This window comes from Synchiropus splendidus, chromosome 1 (assembly GCF_027744825.2).
Source record: "Synchiropus splendidus isolate RoL2022-P1 chromosome 1, RoL_Sspl_1.0, whole genome shotgun sequence".
Taxonomy (NCBI): Eukaryota; Metazoa; Chordata; class Actinopteri; order Syngnathiformes; family Callionymidae; genus Synchiropus; species Synchiropus splendidus.
This window is the reverse complement of record NC_071334.1, coordinates 33459305-33475726: the sequence shown is the minus strand read 5'-3', so window position 1 is coordinate 33475726 and position 16422 is coordinate 33459305. Positions and strand designations below refer to the sequence as shown.

The 16422-nt window shown below is 44.3% G+C and overlaps 6 non-coding genes across 6 annotated transcripts; 2 read left to right on the top strand and 4 right to left on the bottom strand.

Annotated features, from left to right (window-relative positions):
- Window positions 1–73: 73 nt before the first annotated feature.
- Window positions 74–145, bottom strand: trnaq-cug (transfer RNA glutamine (anticodon CUG)). The gene has a single exon. It is a non-coding gene; the product is annotated as a tRNA-Gln (tRNA).
- A 3484-nt stretch (window positions 146–3629) lies between these two features.
- Window positions 3630–3711, top strand: trnas-uga (transfer RNA serine (anticodon UGA)). Its single transcript has one exon. It is a non-coding gene; the product is annotated as a tRNA-Ser (tRNA).
- A 648-nt stretch (window positions 3712–4359) lies between these two features.
- LOC128753085 (U5 spliceosomal RNA) lies at window positions 4360–4471 on the bottom strand. Its single transcript, XR_008413833.1, has one exon. It is a non-coding gene; the product is annotated as a U5 spliceosomal RNA (small nuclear RNA).
- Window positions 4472–10243: 5772 nt separating this feature from the next.
- On the top strand, window positions 10244–10356 carry LOC128752976 (U5 spliceosomal RNA). Its single transcript, XR_008413728.1, has one exon. It is a non-coding gene; the product is annotated as a U5 spliceosomal RNA (small nuclear RNA).
- A 661-nt stretch (window positions 10357–11017) lies between these two features.
- On the bottom strand, window positions 11018–11099 carry trnas-uga (transfer RNA serine (anticodon UGA)). The gene has a single exon. It is a non-coding gene; the product is annotated as a tRNA-Ser (tRNA).
- Window positions 11100–13464: 2365 nt separating this feature from the next.
- On the bottom strand, window positions 13465–13536 carry trnaq-cug (transfer RNA glutamine (anticodon CUG)). Its single transcript has one exon. It is a non-coding gene; the product is annotated as a tRNA-Gln (tRNA).
- Window positions 13537–16422: the final 2886 nt, after the last annotated feature.

The following is a 16422-nucleotide window of genomic DNA, read 5'->3' as shown; positions in this document are numbered from 1 at the left end:
GATGAGGTTGTACAGTGAAAGTGGGAGAGAGGCTTGAAATGACCTGGCATCTGCTCTGCCAAGTCTGAAATGCAGGTTCCACCGAGACTTGAACTCGGATCACTGGATTCAGAGTCCAGAGTGCTGACCATTACACCATGGAACCTCATATGTCCTTCACTGAACATCAAGCAAATCCAGTATTAGAAACTTTGTTGTATAGACCTTTATTATATTTCAGTGATTATTTTGAGTGACATTAATGTTGATAAAGTAACTTTAAGCAGGGACGTAACACAGTGTTAAACCTATTACCAATGGAACAGCTCGCCACCTCGTGGTTTTATTTTTTTTTAATTTTTTTGTTTTCAACAGAACAGTACACACAAACAGGTGATGATGAATAAACAAATAAAAATACAGGCACATTATGGCAATATGAGGCCAGCAGTTCAAAGACAGAGTATAATAATCTGTAAGAGAAACTACATGATGACTTATGGACATATTTGTAGCTTCTACTGAATATTTTGACACTGCTTTTGTGATCTCAAAGTGTCTGTCCATCGATTTTAAAATGTAGCAAAGAGCAACACAGTGATGTATTATCACACTGACCGTTCGGCTCTTAACCGAACAGTTGGTGGTTGGATCCCACCCAGGGTCCATGATGATCACCCAGACAGCCAGACACCTTCATCGAACTTGAAGATTCCATGAGCATTGGTGCTGTAGACGTTAGCAGAGCTGCCTTCCAAGCAGTTGACATGGGTTTGATTCCCATCCAGTACAAGGCACCTCTGTGTTTGCTGTACAATCTGGAGTCTTCCCATCAACCTTTCTCAGACATGGACTGATAACATGGCCCAGGGTTTTAGTTATGAACTGTGATGTTGTTGAAGATGCGTAGAAACGAAGTGCAATGGCTGGGAATCAAAAATCAAAAACACTGAAAGCGGCAACAACAACCTGGAGCTGAACGCCCAGAAGACAGTGGAGATGATCATAGACTTCAGGAGAGTAACAGTTTCTCTGTCCCCTCTCATGTTGGCTGGTTTGCCCATTCTTATTGTGGACTCCTTCTGCTTCCTAGGAACCGCCATCACTGAGGACCTCAAATGGGAGCCGACCATCTGGTCCCTCATCAGCAAGGCCCAGCAGAGAATGTTCTTCTTTAGGCAGCTACGAAAACTACGACTGCCGATGAAGTTGCTGGTGGAGTTCTACACAGCCATCATCAAGTCCATCTTCACCTCCTCTATCACCGTCTGGTACAACAGCAGCACCTCCAGGTACAAGGGCAGACTGCAGCGCATCGTGCGTTTTGCTGGGAAGGTGATCGATTGCAGACTGCCAACTCTTCAGGAAACCTGGACATGGACTGTTTGTTCCTCTTCCCTCTGGCAGGAGGCTACGGTCCATCCTCTTTTATTCCAAAACAAGCTCTCTTAGTGTCGGAGACAGTCGTCCCCAGCCGCACATGCTGACTCCGGCTGGTCAGCAAGGCTGGCCTGGAATTACCGTGCATGTTATTTTGTTTATTTTTGTGTTTTGATGGAGCATATGCGTATTCTTACACACGAGATCAGTCGATGAATGTCAGCGCTATGACTCCGTCTGACTTACTACCAGTATTTTTGGTGTCAGAGGCGGAGGACTGTGTTTCTACATCAACAATCGCTGGTGTACGGATGTGACGGTGATCTTTCAGCACTGCTCTCCCTCTCTGGAATGTCTGATGGTGAACTGTAAGCCATTTTACTCCCCACATGAGTTCGCTTCATTCATTCTGGCTGCCGTGTATATCCCGCCCAGAGCGGATGTACGTGAGGCTCAGAGTGCGCTCGCGGATCAGGTTCTGCATGTGGAGCGAACTTTCCCGGACTGTCCTGTGATTGTGCTTGGTGACTTCAACAAGGCGACTCTGAGCGAGGAGCTTCCCACGTACAGGCAGGTTGTAAAATGTCCCACCAGCGTGCTGGATCACTGTTACTCAGCGCTCCGCAACTCCTATATCGCCCTCCCTCGAGCTGCACTGGGTCTCTCTGACTACTTGATGGTTCATCTTGTTCCCACATACAAGCAGAAGCTGAAGCTGGCAAAGCCTGTTGTGAGGAGCATGAAGATCTGGACAAGTGAAGCTAGAGAGGAGCTGCCGGCTTGTATGGAGACCACAGACTGGGAGGTGTTCAGGGCTGCGACCAATAATCTGGATGAGTATACAGACACTGTGACTTCATGGATCAGCTACTGTGAAGAGTGCATAGTTCCAACACGCACCAAGGGAGTTATGCAAATGACAAACCTTGGTTCACAGCTAAACTCAGCCAGATTAGATGGGAGAAGGAGGCAGCGCGCAAGAGTGGGGACAGGAGCTGCTACAAAGAGGTGAAGTATCGGTTTCAGAGGGAGCTGAAGAAAGCAAAGGCTGCATACTCTGAAAAACTTGGGAAGCAGTTCTCAGCCAATGACTCGGCTGCAGTGTTGAGAGGGCTCAAGGTGTTCACTAACTACAAGCCACGTGCCCCCCACACTCTGAACAACCTCGCTCTTGCACTGGACCTGAACAACTTCTATTGTCGCTTTGAACAACCATATTGCACCAACACCTCTGTGGTCTCTCCAGCCCCATGATCCACTTAACAACAAAGGACTGTGCTGTCTCTTAGTGACACAACTAAGACGAACAATGTCACTGAGACAGCAAAGTCGATCACAGTCACTTTTGATGAGCCACCCCCTCACCTCCCCCCTCTTCCTCTTTCTCTTGACATCATGGACCAAGACGTGCTCACTCAGTTCAGGAAGCTGAACCTTTGGAAGGCTGCGGGTCCGGACAGTTTCCCCTGCCATCCTGAAGCATTGTGCTGCTGAGCTGGCTCCAGTGTTCACAGACATCTTCAATGCTTCCTTGGTGTCCTGTCATGTTCCTGCCTGCTTTAAGTCCTCCACTATCATTCCTGTTCCCAAGAAGGCCAGGATCACAGGACTGAATGATTACAGACCGGTGGCACTGACGTCTGTGGTCATGAAGTCCTTTGAGCGCCTGGTTCTCTCTCACCTGAAATCCATCACTGCTTCTCACCTGGACTCATTGCAGTTTGCCTACAGAGCCAACAGATCTGTGGACGATGCAGTGAACCAGGCCCTTCATTTCATTCTGGAGCATCTGGACTCCTCAAGAACCTATGCCAGGATCCTGTTTGTAGACCTCAGCTCTGCCTTTAACACGATTCTTCCAGCTCTGCTTGAAGACGCGCTTCGCCACCTCAACGTGCCTGGGTGGCAAGAGTCAGCATTATGACAATGGAGATGTGCTTATTGGTCCCCGCCCATTGGGGATGGGTGTTGATGGTCCATTAATGCAAATGCTGAATGTAACCCAGGTGGGAATTGAGGCAATTCAGATGTTGACACCACACTGTACAGATGTGAAGGACCTGTCCATGCCGAAAGGATGAAAGATGGTGTCTCAGTCCTCCACCTCTGTTAAGAGAGGGTTTTTCCACTTTGACAAAAATGGCCTCTTTTACTCCTCTTTCAAACAATCTGTCGTCTTTTGCCAAAATGCGGACATTGCTATCTTCAAAAGAGGTTCTTGTCTTCTAGGTGTAGGTGTTTAAAGGACAGAAAATGGTTGTTGTCACAATGTTGTTGTGGCCGAGTGGTTAAGGCGATGGACTTGAAATCCATTGGGTTGTACCTGCGTAGGTTCAAGTCCTACCAACAACGTTGGTGTGTGTTTTGGATGCGTTGGTCATTTTGAGTCTGTGGAACTGTCACATGGCAATAGTGTTGTGTCTTGGGCTGGAATACGCCACATGAAGTGATGTTGTGTCCACCAGGAATCGCTCTCTGGAAACGACACGTAACATAGTGTGTGTGACTTCATTGGTCTTCAGCTGACTGGAGTTCAACCAGACTGTATGTCGTAACAGTCCAACAATTCAAGACAGGGTCTGATCTTTTCATGCAGTTTCCTCAAAGTATTGGGTAAAACCCTTTGAATGCAGAAATCAAACATTCCAGTCCCCTGGGGAACGTACGGGCCGACAGCACTGTGAAATCACCAGCCCATCACCTGCCCTACTAACCCTGAGGTTCGTCACGGAACCAAAGTGGATCTTCTTCCCAGGGTGGTCTCTAACCAGCAGCCTTTCCCACAACAGCCAAACGCACTGACCAGTTACGTCACAGAGACATGAGAATGAGGATCTCTACAAAAAGAGAGACACGTTGAGAGCAGGAAAACATGAAAACCATGGAAATTGAGTGATGAATTGAAGTTACGCAATAAACTCTGCTGCTTCATAGATACACATCTTGGGAATCACAACTCTGCACTTGTGATGCAAAGTTGTTGACCACACAGTTTACAGAAGCCCAACAAGAGCAGGGCATCAAAAAATTAGTAAAAACTCATTTGTTCCTCTCCACGGAAATCTTTAGTAAAAGGCGAAAGATTTATACGATCTGAAGAGAAACATGAGTGAACTACTGACACTGAACCAGAGAAGGAGCTGTATTCTTCCACATCAACCTTTAACTCATGGTGGCGCCCTCTGCATCGCGCGTGTCTCACGACATGATGAATGAAGATAAAGTAGGGAAGTCATCCGTGGAAAAGTACTACACAAGATAAAAAGCTGCAACGTAAACTCTATGAGCAGCTTGTCCACAACACTCAAGATATTTGGGCTTCAAACATCAAGTCAGTCAGGACGTTGACTATGACACATAGGTCACAAGGGGAGAAAATCTCCATTCGCATTGTTGGTAGGACTCGAACCTACGCAGGGAAACCCCAATGGATTTCTAGTCCATCGCCATAACCACTCGGCCACAACAACACCTAACATCATTTTGCAATTCCTCCCCTTCATTGTCCTTTGAACCATCTTGCTGGTGGTGGTTGTGCAGCAAGAATTCCCCCAGAGATGAGCTGGAGTTGGGGTCGTCCCTGACTTGGAACTCATCCTTTGGCTCTGATCCATTTTCATCAGAGGAAGGCCGACTTTATGCTGAGCAGCTGTTTGGAGAGCGGATTCCTGACATTTCTCTTCTTTTTGACTCTGTTGTGAACAATGACCACAGTATGTTTCAAGAAGCACTGTTGTACCTGATTCATGTGACTGGAAGGCATGCAGAGTGATTGTCAATACTGTATGTACTTGCCAAACAAAAAGTGAGCTCAATTATAAATAAAAGTCAAGTTTAGAACACTGCATATTTCTTTGTTTGACAAAATTATAAGTATAAAACCATGTAAACAAAGGGCTGACTGCCACAGTAAAGTGCTTAACATGAACTGGTTTTCCAAAACACAGTGCTAAATTATATATAAAAAACTATATCTACTACAGGAGCAACTTTTCCAGTGGTGCCAGGGCCTCACCAAGTCCAGCCACTTCATGGATGTTGTCCTCTAAATCGTCTTCACGACATTTGGGGCAGGAAGTGCTGGTTTTGCTCCACTCTGTTATACACACCTTACACCCCATCAGGCTTCTACAGCAGGTGGAGAACATTGGTCGTTTTAAAAGACCTGTGAGTTCCTAGAAAAATTTAAAAAACTAAAAGTTTCATTTGGTAAGGCGATAAAAGCTTTATTAAATCCGCTTTATTAGACATACAATTCATATCATTTTGACTGTGTAAGAACCAGGACAGTGAGAGCAGTGTAGTATTGAGTCATAGTCCATGTTGATTAATACATTTAAGAGCTTTACAGACGAGACAGGTCCAGATTTTTCTTAAAGAGGCTGCTTCGGCTTCTGACAGAGACAAGGTTGTCGTCATCGTGGAATGACCAAATCCACTAAGATCTTTGATAATCCTTGGGCTGCCTCCACTACATCTTCAATGTCTGCTACAACCTCTTGAAGGCCAGTATCTTCTCTGCGACTGAAGAACATTTTAATTCAATGTTTAACACAGACAGACATTCACTTCAGATTCCCCGGAAAAGCTGCAGTCAGGAAATTCATAAAGGGGAAAAAAAAACCCAAAAAACAAACCACACGCACAAACTTATATTTCTATCCTTGTTAGGACATCGTGCGGTTTTTCATTGACTTCCTTGGTTTCCCCAGCCTCTCACCCTTAAACATAACCATCCAAAATAAATGGCTAACCTTATCCAAACTGATATCCAGTTAAAATGACCGAGTTATTTTTAAGTTTCAACCCTCAAATTTGACTTCAACCTCGTTAGGAGCAGCAAAACGGTCCCAACTAAGCCATATTTCATCACAAGAAGATGTTTGTTTTTTTTAAACCAGAATCAGAACCCTTTGTGGACATCATATGAAAGTTACCACAAACATCGATTGAAAAAAGTAAAATAGTCTTCCCTGACCTCAGCAGCCTCCTCTTATTAACCTGGAGCAGATGAGCTTCAGGTACTGCAAATCCTTTCCTGGAATTTTGCTTCCAGTACACTGATCCTGACAAGAGTAAATAAGATTAGTCTTTGTCATAAAAAATGTTTGATTACGTTTCAACCATGTATATTCTGCCCTGTGGATTAATTATATCTTAAAGGTACGTTCTTTTTTTTTTCTAAACAAATCCAAAGTACAGAGCTATTATTAAAAAATGTCCTTTCATGCGAATATCACTTAGGTGTATGCACTTTTTTCAGTTATTAAGAATGTGAACTGTTGAAAATATTACATTTAAACCGCGATAATTAGAACAAAAATAATAACTTTATTATACTTACCTCTTGTTCCTTCCGAATCAATTATTTTATTCAACTGACTATCAGTCAAAATGACAGGCTCCTGTTCTCTGAGGGCTTCTTTCACCTTGTCAGTGATTGTTGCAACACAGGCCTCAAACTCCGTGAAGTGGACTGTCACCATCTTGCTGCTCTCCAGCTTTCCATTGACGACATCAGCAAAGAAGACATTCCTGAACAATGACAATAACTTAGAATTTCTTGAACACATGGAAAGTATCTTACAAGTGGCCAATATGTTATATGATGCAAGGTGCTATCTCAAACAGTTTTCACAAGGAGTGATTTTGAGAATATTCGGATTGACTTCTCAGTCAGTCAGTGAATATACAGTGATGACATTAGCCACTCAATATATGACTGGGGTCAGCATTAACACGGCTCAATTGTGGGGTGGGTAGTAAGTAATTACCAGCAAACAGTCAAGACACCGACAAAAAATATTGAGAAGAAAGTTGTTGTGAATAGGGTTTCTCTTACAAATCACCTGACAAAGGTTTTGACCAGGGTGCTCCTTGAATGTGAAGAGGCAGAGCCAGCAGCTGCACTGGGTGGACGGTGGAAAGAAAATCTGACTGGCTGCTGGCAAGATGAAAGTTCCCTGGGCAGCTTCTCTAGAGAGGTGCTGTTGCCATGGACTTCATAATGACCATGTCATAGCACATGAAGTCACCGTCATCATGAGGAAATATGGCCACATTTGTGTCATCTGTCAAAAAATGGTCTCCTTTTGGACCTAGAAGTATTTAGGAGAGAGAAGATTAGACATTGATCATATTCATCTACTGAGATTTGAACGCGCATTTAAAGAGACAATTAAATTGTCCCCTTGTGACGTAAACTTGCTTCACAAAAGTTAGTAAGTAAGTAACGGACCTCCCGGCTACATTTCATACAAAAACGACTTACCTGGAAAATGACACCTATTTTCTCTGTACTCAGGTCTTCTGGCCTTAATGTGACCCTTGTTCCCTCCCTAAACAGCACAAATGTGTTCTCGTTCATCTTTATGAGCCTGATCACCGAGAGGTTGCCGCCGTTGTGCACTCGCGTTTCTATAAGGTTCACTTCCGGGTGATGCGGTCAACATCAAATCCAACTATGAAAAAGTAACAATCACCCCGTTATCCGTTCTATCCATTTTCCAATTGTGCAAAAAATCGGAAAACGGAAAAACAATTCGTTTTCCGTTTTTTCATTTTGGTCCTCGAAACAAACTATGAAAAAACAAGTTGTCTTTTCATTTCTGTAGTTTGGGTTTTATTATGAAAAACAAATGAACGAATGATACAACGGATTCTCAGTGTCATAAAACACACACTTTCCGTTGTCGATAGGATTCCTATCGACCTATGCGGGGAAACCCCAATGGATTTCGAGTCCATCGCCTTAACAACTCGGCCACAACAATACATCCAACAAAACCTTCCATCCTTTCGCATTTGAATTTCTTCCTTAATCCTCAACTTCAACCTTAATCCACAAGGGGCAAGGACTTTTCCGATTGTTGAAAAGTTCAATTGAGGAGCAACATTGAGGAATGGACCTCTCTCAGCATTGAGAAACTCCACGACCTTCCTCTGTATTGAGGAATACCCAGAATCCTTTGCGTAGTATCCAGGAATAAAAGCATGGCACTGAAGGTGACAAAGAAAGCGAGCTTCAAATCTAAGTGTTTTCTTTGTTCATGGAGACATAAAAAACAGAAGACGTAAACACAGCTGCAGTATCTGCACCGCCGGCTACTCTTCAGTTGCAGTAGCGCCAGTCGTCAGTCGTTGGTTGCTAGCTCCAGCCATGATGAGTTGAGTCCTGCCCGGCACCAACACGTTGCCAAAGTAGGTCAATCGGCTCCCTTCCCATCCCAAATAATATTCCTTATCACATCAGTGATTCATTCATTATGTTTTCTGTCATCACATTCCCTTTTTATCTTGGTGATCAATTCCTCCTATTGATTTCTTTCTGCTATTTCATTTTCCTTCCCTAAATTTACAATTTTCGTATATTCTTGCATCACCTGTAAATCCAGACCTGAAGCTGGTGGGTTCTCATCGCCTGTATACTGTACATCACCTCTGGTATTAAGGTAATAATGGCTATGTGAGTCAAGTTTTGCCTTTCCAAAAATGAACTCACATGCTCTCACCTAAGAGACAGGTTCCAGCGACACTTGAACTCAGATCACTGGATTCAGAGTGCAGAGTGCTGACCATTACACCATGGAACCATGAGGATTGAAGTCTTTCAGTGAACATCCAGTTAAGTGAGTAATAGAAACTGTTGTAGAGGCATTTGCAATTACATTTCTGTGATTGTTGACAAGTTATGTTCAGCTAAAATAACTTTACTTTAACAACATTTTGTTCAAACTTTTGTTTTCCTTTTCACCAAGCAGAGACGTAACAGTGTTAAACCTATTACCTATGGGACAGCTCGCCACTGAGTAGTTTATTAATATGTTCAATGTATAACAGAACATACATCAACAGGTGATGACAAATACACAAATGTAAAAAATATACGCAAATTATAGCAATTCGAGGTCAGTCAGTTCAAAGAAAATGTACAGTGGTACCTCGGTTCTCGACCACAATCCGTTCCAGACGGCCGTTCGAGAAGCCATTTGTTCGATATCAGAATCGATTTTTCCCATCACAATGAATGGAAAAAGAAATAATGCGTTCCAAGCCTTAAAATAGGCTTTTGTAGGAGTGAATGTAGAGTGTCTGCTGCAGGTGCGCTGTTCGTCTATGTGTGTGGCCGCTGCATGTTGGAGGGGTTGCCGAGTGAGTGACGTCTCTCCAGAAGTGAAGAGGTGCCCGGTGGGTGTCCAGCTCTGAATGTGCGCTTCTGTGCAGTTTGGCTGTGACAAAGTCGTAAACCAAGTAACGCTCTGTCCCAGACTCGCCTCATCCCTGTCTGAGCTCAAACCCTGGAGTGTGTGCTCCAGCCTCGGAGGTGTGGAGAGCGAGCACCTCCCCTGTGACACTCTACCACGGTCCAGTGTGGAGACAGGAAAGGTTTTACACCTCAATATGAAGAAAAAACAGTCAGTAAATGTAGCTAAGGGGACACGTCTGCATACAGAGGCTGCGTTAAACACAATTACAAAGCGCGTCGTGGGTCAGCTGATCGGGCCGTGCGCGTTATGTTTTTCCAGCTTTTTTCGGGGGTGTTCGAGTTCTGGATTTTCATTCGAAATCCGAAGCAAAAAAATCTCGAAATTTTTGTTCGGGACGTTCGAGAACCGAGGAACCACTGTACTTGAATCTCTGAGAGGTAGTTAGCATCCAGACTTACTTGATGTTTGAAGCCCAAATATCTTGAGTGTTGTGGACAAGCTGCTCATAGAGTTTACGTTGCAGCTTTTTATCTTGTGTGGGACTTTTCCACGGATGACTTCCCTACTTTATCTTCATTCATCATGTCGTGAGACACGCACGATGCAGAAGGCGCCACCATGAGTTAAAGGTTGATGTGGAAGAATACAGCTCCTTCTCTGGTTCAGTGTCAGTAGTTCACTCATGTTTCTCTTCAGATCGTATAAATCTTTCGCCTTTTACTAAAGATTTCCGTGGAGAGGAACAACATGGGTTTTTACTAGTTTTTTGATGCCCTGCTGTTGTAGGGTTTCTTATTGTGTTCAATGTAACTTGTGTGGTCAACAGCTTTGTGTCACAAGTGCAGAGTTGTTATTCCCAAGATGTGTATCTATGAAGCAGCAGAGTTTGTTGTGTAACTTCAATTCATCACTCAATTTCCATGGTTTTCATGTTTTCCTGCTCTCAAAGTGTCTCTCTTTTTGTACAGATCCTCATTCTCATGTCTCTGTGCCGTAACTGGTCAGTGTGTTTGGCTGTTGTGGGAAAGGCTGCTGGTTAGAGACCACCCTGGGAAGAAGATCCACTTTGGTTCCGTGACGGACCTCACGGTTAGTAGGGCAGGTGATGGGCTGGTGATTTCACAGTGCTGTCGGCCCGTACGTTCCCCAGGGGACTGGAATGTTTGATTTCTGCATTCAAAGGGTTTTACCCAATACTTTGAGGAAACTGCATGAAAAGATCAGACCCTGCCTTCAATTGTTGGACTGTCACGACATACAGTCTGGTTGAACTCCAGTCAGCTGAAGACCAATGAAGTCACACACACTATGTTACGTGACGGTTCCACAGAGCGATTCCTGGTGGACACAACATCACTTCATGCGGCATATTCCAGCCCAAGGAACAACACAATTGTCATGTGACAGTTCCACAGACTCAAAATGACCAAAGCATCCAAAACATACACCAACGTTGTTGGTAGGACTTGAACCTACGCGGGTACAACCCAATGGATTTCAAATCCATCGCCTTAACCACTCGGCCACAACAACATCGAGACAAGAACCGGTTTCTGTCTTCTGTAGATTTGAAACACCTACACCTAGAAGAAGAAAAGAAAGTAATGTCCGCATTTTGGCAAAAGACGCCAGATTGTTTGAAAGAGGAGTAAAAGAGGCCATTTTTGTCAAAGTGGAAAAGCCCTCTCGAAACAGAGGTGGAGGACTGAGACACCATCTTTCATCCTTTCGGCATGGACAGGTCCTTCACACCTGTACAGTGTGGTGTCAACATCTGAATTGCCTCAATTGCCACCTGGGTTACATTCAGCATTTGCATTAATGGACCATCAACACCCATCCCCAATGGGCGGGGACCAATAAGCACATCTCCATTGTCACCCATCACACTGGATTGGTCCCACCCCTGTCCATCAACACCTTTGCCCATTCAACTGGCCTAATATAAGCCTGAACTCCAACCCAGCACATTAGAACTGACGAAGCCTTCTGGATAGGAGGCCAAACCTTTTCTCTGACTCTTGCTAGTCCAGTTGACCTGATTCAGACCTCTGCTGCGTGATGACCTGGATAACTGAGCACTCTCACAAACTTTGCATAGTGCCTTTTATTTTTTCTGTGAAGCCATTTTCACAAAACCACATTGTCAAACTTTTTATTTGCAACAATAAAATAATTCACTCATTCATTTATACTCATTCAATACACCCAGAATCATGGTCAGACTTGAGCTGAGCTCCACATGGATACTAGCTCAGTTGGTGGTGTGGAACTGAGCAGCAGCTCTGTGTTCAGCGTGATCTCAGTGCCTCCACTTCTGGACATGACGGCGGTCTGTGTCGCTGTTCATCACCAAAGTGGGAAAATAAATATGTCCATTCTTCTCACTGCTGGGCTGTTGTTCTTGTGTGACTTGCAACACAGATTCCTTTATTGACATTAATGCGACATAGATGACCATCACACACTGATGCTTCTGAAATGTCACTCTGGCTTATACAGTGCTATGTTCATCCACTATACACAAACACCCATTCACACACAGCTTGACACACCTCAGGGAAACTCGGCATTCAGTCTTCACTTTCACCACTCACATGAACATGAATGACGCATTGACAAGCTCTTACGCAGCTGGATTCAGAGTCCAGACCACTACACCATGGAACCAGTCATGTTGACTTTGGAGTTGTTCTTGGACCGTCCTTTGTAAAACTGGTGTCATAAACCCTGCCGTCTTGACAAAGTGTCAAATCAATGTTTTAAACATTGATTTGGCACTCAATGGTGAAAAATCAATGTTTCACCAGTGAGGTACTGTTGGGATTTGAACCCAGGATCTCCAGTGGACTAGACAGGGGCTTTGACCAACTAAGCCACAGCGCCGCACAGGTGAGTTGTTAAATAAAATAAATAAATTAAAAAAAAACTCTGGTCTTAGAGATCTAGTAGAGAGAGTAATGAAAACCTCATGAAATATTCTTGAACATGGCTCTTGTGGTTTGTGAACAGTTGCATCTGGGTCGAACAATATTTGTCATAAGTAATAGACACCTTCAGGCAACATGTCTGTGTCCCTTCAAAGGAAGATGTGTTGAGGTTCCACCGAGATTTGAACTCAGATCACTGGATTCAAAGTTCCGAATGCTGACCACAGCTAGTATCCATGTGGAGGAACGCAGCTCTTGTCATGTAAACTGTTCCTGCCATTCACTGGCATCAACAGCACAAACTGGACCTGAATGAAAGTGGTTGGAAAGACTTCATTCCCTCAGATTGAGCCTCATGCACCAGGCTACACAGATGTGATGAAGAGCTGGGTGAAGACACTTGGCATAGTGAAGAGCATTTAAAATGGGACCCACCTCAGTTTTCCTCAAAAATTCCTTAAATCAGTGATTTCCTTCATGATGTTTTCTGTCATCACATTCATTGAATAAACTATCTTACTCATGATAAGTGCGTTAACAATCACTATTTTCCCTCCCAGTCCTAACTTCCTGGTTTTCCCAGAGTTTAATCCTTATTGTCTGTTTCATGTTGTCTTTTCAGAAGAGAAATCCATGAAGGTTCTAGACGTCCCTCAATGTTGAAAACCTGCCAACCAGTGGCAGAAATATCATCTCTAACAGACGTCTGGACTGCAAACAACTCCTCCAGGATCTCTGCTAACTGTCATCGCACCACTTTCATGGAGTCAGAAGCCTCTTGGTGCCACTGGAAAACAAGGCACAGAATTGTCCTTGAGCAGAGATAGAGAGACAGTGAACAGCTGGAACATCATTTGGCTTTGTTGGTGGAACAAGCTTGGACTGAATGGTGGTTGATGAGGTTGCACAGTGAGAGTGGGACAGAGCCTTGAAATGACCTGGCATCTGCTCTGCCAAGTCTAAAATGCAGGTTCCACCGAGACTTGAACTCGGATCACTGGATTCAGAGTCCAGAGTGCTGACCATTACACCATGGAACCTCATATGTCCTTCACTGAACATCAAGCAAATCCAGTATTAGAAACTTTGTTGTATAGACCTTAATTATATTTCAGTGATTATTTTGAGTGACATTAATGTTGATAAAATAACTTTAAGCAGGGACGTAACACAGTGTTAAACCTATTACCAATGGGACAGCTAGTAGTTTTATTTATTTTTTGATTTGTTTTCAACAGAACAGTACACACAAACAGGTGATGATGAATAAACAAATAAAAATACAGGCACATTATGGCAATATGAGGTCAGCAGTTCAAAGACAAAGTATAATAACCTGTAAGAGAAACTACATGATGACTGAGGGACATATATATATAGCTTTTATTGAATATTTTGACACTGCTTTTGTGCTCTCAAAGTGTCTGTCCATCGATTTTAAAATGTAGCAAAGAGCAACACAGTGATGTATTATCACACTGACCGTTCGGCTCTTAACCACCAGTTGGTGGTTGGATCCCACCCAGGGTCTATGATGATCACCCAGACAGCCATATGAAGCTCACCTTCATCGAACTTGAAGATTCCATGAGCATTGGTGCTGTAGACGTTAGCAGAGCTGCCTTCCAAGCAGTTGACATGGGTTTGATTCCCATCCAGTACAAGGCACCTCTGTGTTTGCTGTACAATCTGGAGTCTTCCCATCAACCTTTCTCAGACATGGACTGATAACATGGCCCAGGGTTTTAGTAATGAACTGTGATGTTGTTGAAGATGCGTAGAAACGAAGTGCAATGGCTGGGAATCAAACCCAGGTCAATTGCTTGGAAGGCAGCTGTGCTCGCCACGATACAACCGTTGCCAATTCTATCCAGGATCAACCAAAAACACTCAATGCGGCCACAACAACCTGGAGCTGAACGCCCAGAAGACAGTGGAGATGATCATAGACTTCAGGAGAGTAACAGTTTCTCTGTCCCCTCTCATGTTGGCTGGTTTGCCCATTCTTATTGTGGACTCCTTCTGCTTCCTAGGAACCGCCATCACTGAGGACCTCAAATGGGAACTGACCATCAGGTCCCTCATCAGCAAGGACCAGCAGAGAATGTTCTTCTTTAGGCTGCTACGAAAACTACGACTGCCGATGAGGTTGCTGGTGGAGTTCTACACACCATCATCCAGTCCGTCTTCTCCTCCACTGTCACCGTCTGGTACAACAGCGCCACCTTCAGGGACAGGGGCAGACTACAGCGCATCGTACGTTCTGCTGGGAAGGTGATCGGTTGCAACCTGCCACCTCTTCTGGACCTGTATGTCTCCAGGACCCAGAGACGTGCAGGTCGCATCAAAGCCGACCCTTTTCACCCTGGACATGGACTGTTTGTTCCTCTTCCCTCTGGCAGGAGGCTACGGTCTATCCAGACCAGACCCTGATCAGGAGTGATGCTGAAGTATTTGTTTCAATCTCAAAGAAGAGTCAACAGAAAAGGAACAAATCTCCTGTGACCAACGTCTGAAGAAAATGTTCACGTCTGGGGTATGAGCTCATAGAGCACCAGTTTGACAGTGGAGGCACAAGGAGAGGGATCAAAGAAAGACAGGTTCCACCTAGACTTGAACTCAGATCACTAGTTTCAGAATCCAGAGTGCTGACCATTACACCATACACCTTCATATGTAATTTCAACATTGGTATATGAGCATGGAGCAGGGAGATGGCTGCGCGGTCTGGAAAGTTGAGGGCTGAATGGATCTTTAGTCCCAGGTCACTTGCCTCAATGTCATGCAGGGTTTTTTCGTGCACCGCTCATGTAGCTTTCTTTTCTGTAGTGTCTGTTTCATGCAGTCTTTTGAGAAAGGATCACGGATCACTGGATTCAGAGTCCAGAGGGCTCACTATTACACCATGGAGCCACTGGTGGCTGCTGTTCTCCAGTGAACATCCAGTATATCCAGTGTGAGAAACTCTTGTCCTATCCTTGAGTGGGAATCCATTGCAAGCCATTCCAATCTCAGGCTCCAATTTCTTTCTAAATTCTTAACCTCAACCTTCATCCACAAAAATTCATGTGAGGGGCAAGGACTGTTGCGATTGTTGGAAAGTTCAATTGAGGAGTTCCGGGTTTGATGAGGCGCCGTGAAAACCCTCTCTGTGTGTGGAATGCATGTTTGCAGGTGCGAGATGTATGAACGGGTGGACGTGTGCACCACCGTGTGGACTGCAAGGGTATTGTCGTTTGGCTGTCAACGTGAGTGTGTTATCTGTGTGCTACCTGAGTTATCAAGCTAATTGTGCACGATTTGTTCATTTTCATTGTGTAATAGAAATATTCTCAGAAGTTGAAAGACACAAGCGAAGTTGCATCGTGCTGCATTGTGTCCTGTCAAGTGTCGTTTTCTGGGTTTGCAGAAATAAAGAAAATTCAACATAGCACCCTGAGGATTTCTTGAGTGCCATCTAAGTGTGTTACAAAATGATTTGTTTGTACTTTTGAATGAAGAATGATGTATCATTTTTATTGATACTTTTCAAAATAAAATAAAACAAACAGCAGGCCCTCGGTTTGAACCTTGCTCTGGGATGGAAAACTGGATCAGGTTCCCATTTTAAATGCTGTCGACAATACAAAGCATGTGCTGCTCAGTTCAAGCTCTGCTTCTTTGACAAAAGATGGCTTTGCTCGCAGTTGTCTTCACCCAGCTCTTCATCACATCTGTGTAGCCTGGTGCATGAGGCTAAATCTGAGGGAATGAAGTCTTTCCAACCACTTTCATTCAGGTCCAGTTTGTGCTGTTGATGCCAGTGAATGGCAGGAACAGTTTACATGACAAGAGCTGCATTCCTCCACATGGATACTAGCTCAGTGTTGTCTGATGGAAGCAGAGTGGCGCAGCGGAAGCGTGCTGGGCCCATAACCCAGAGGTCG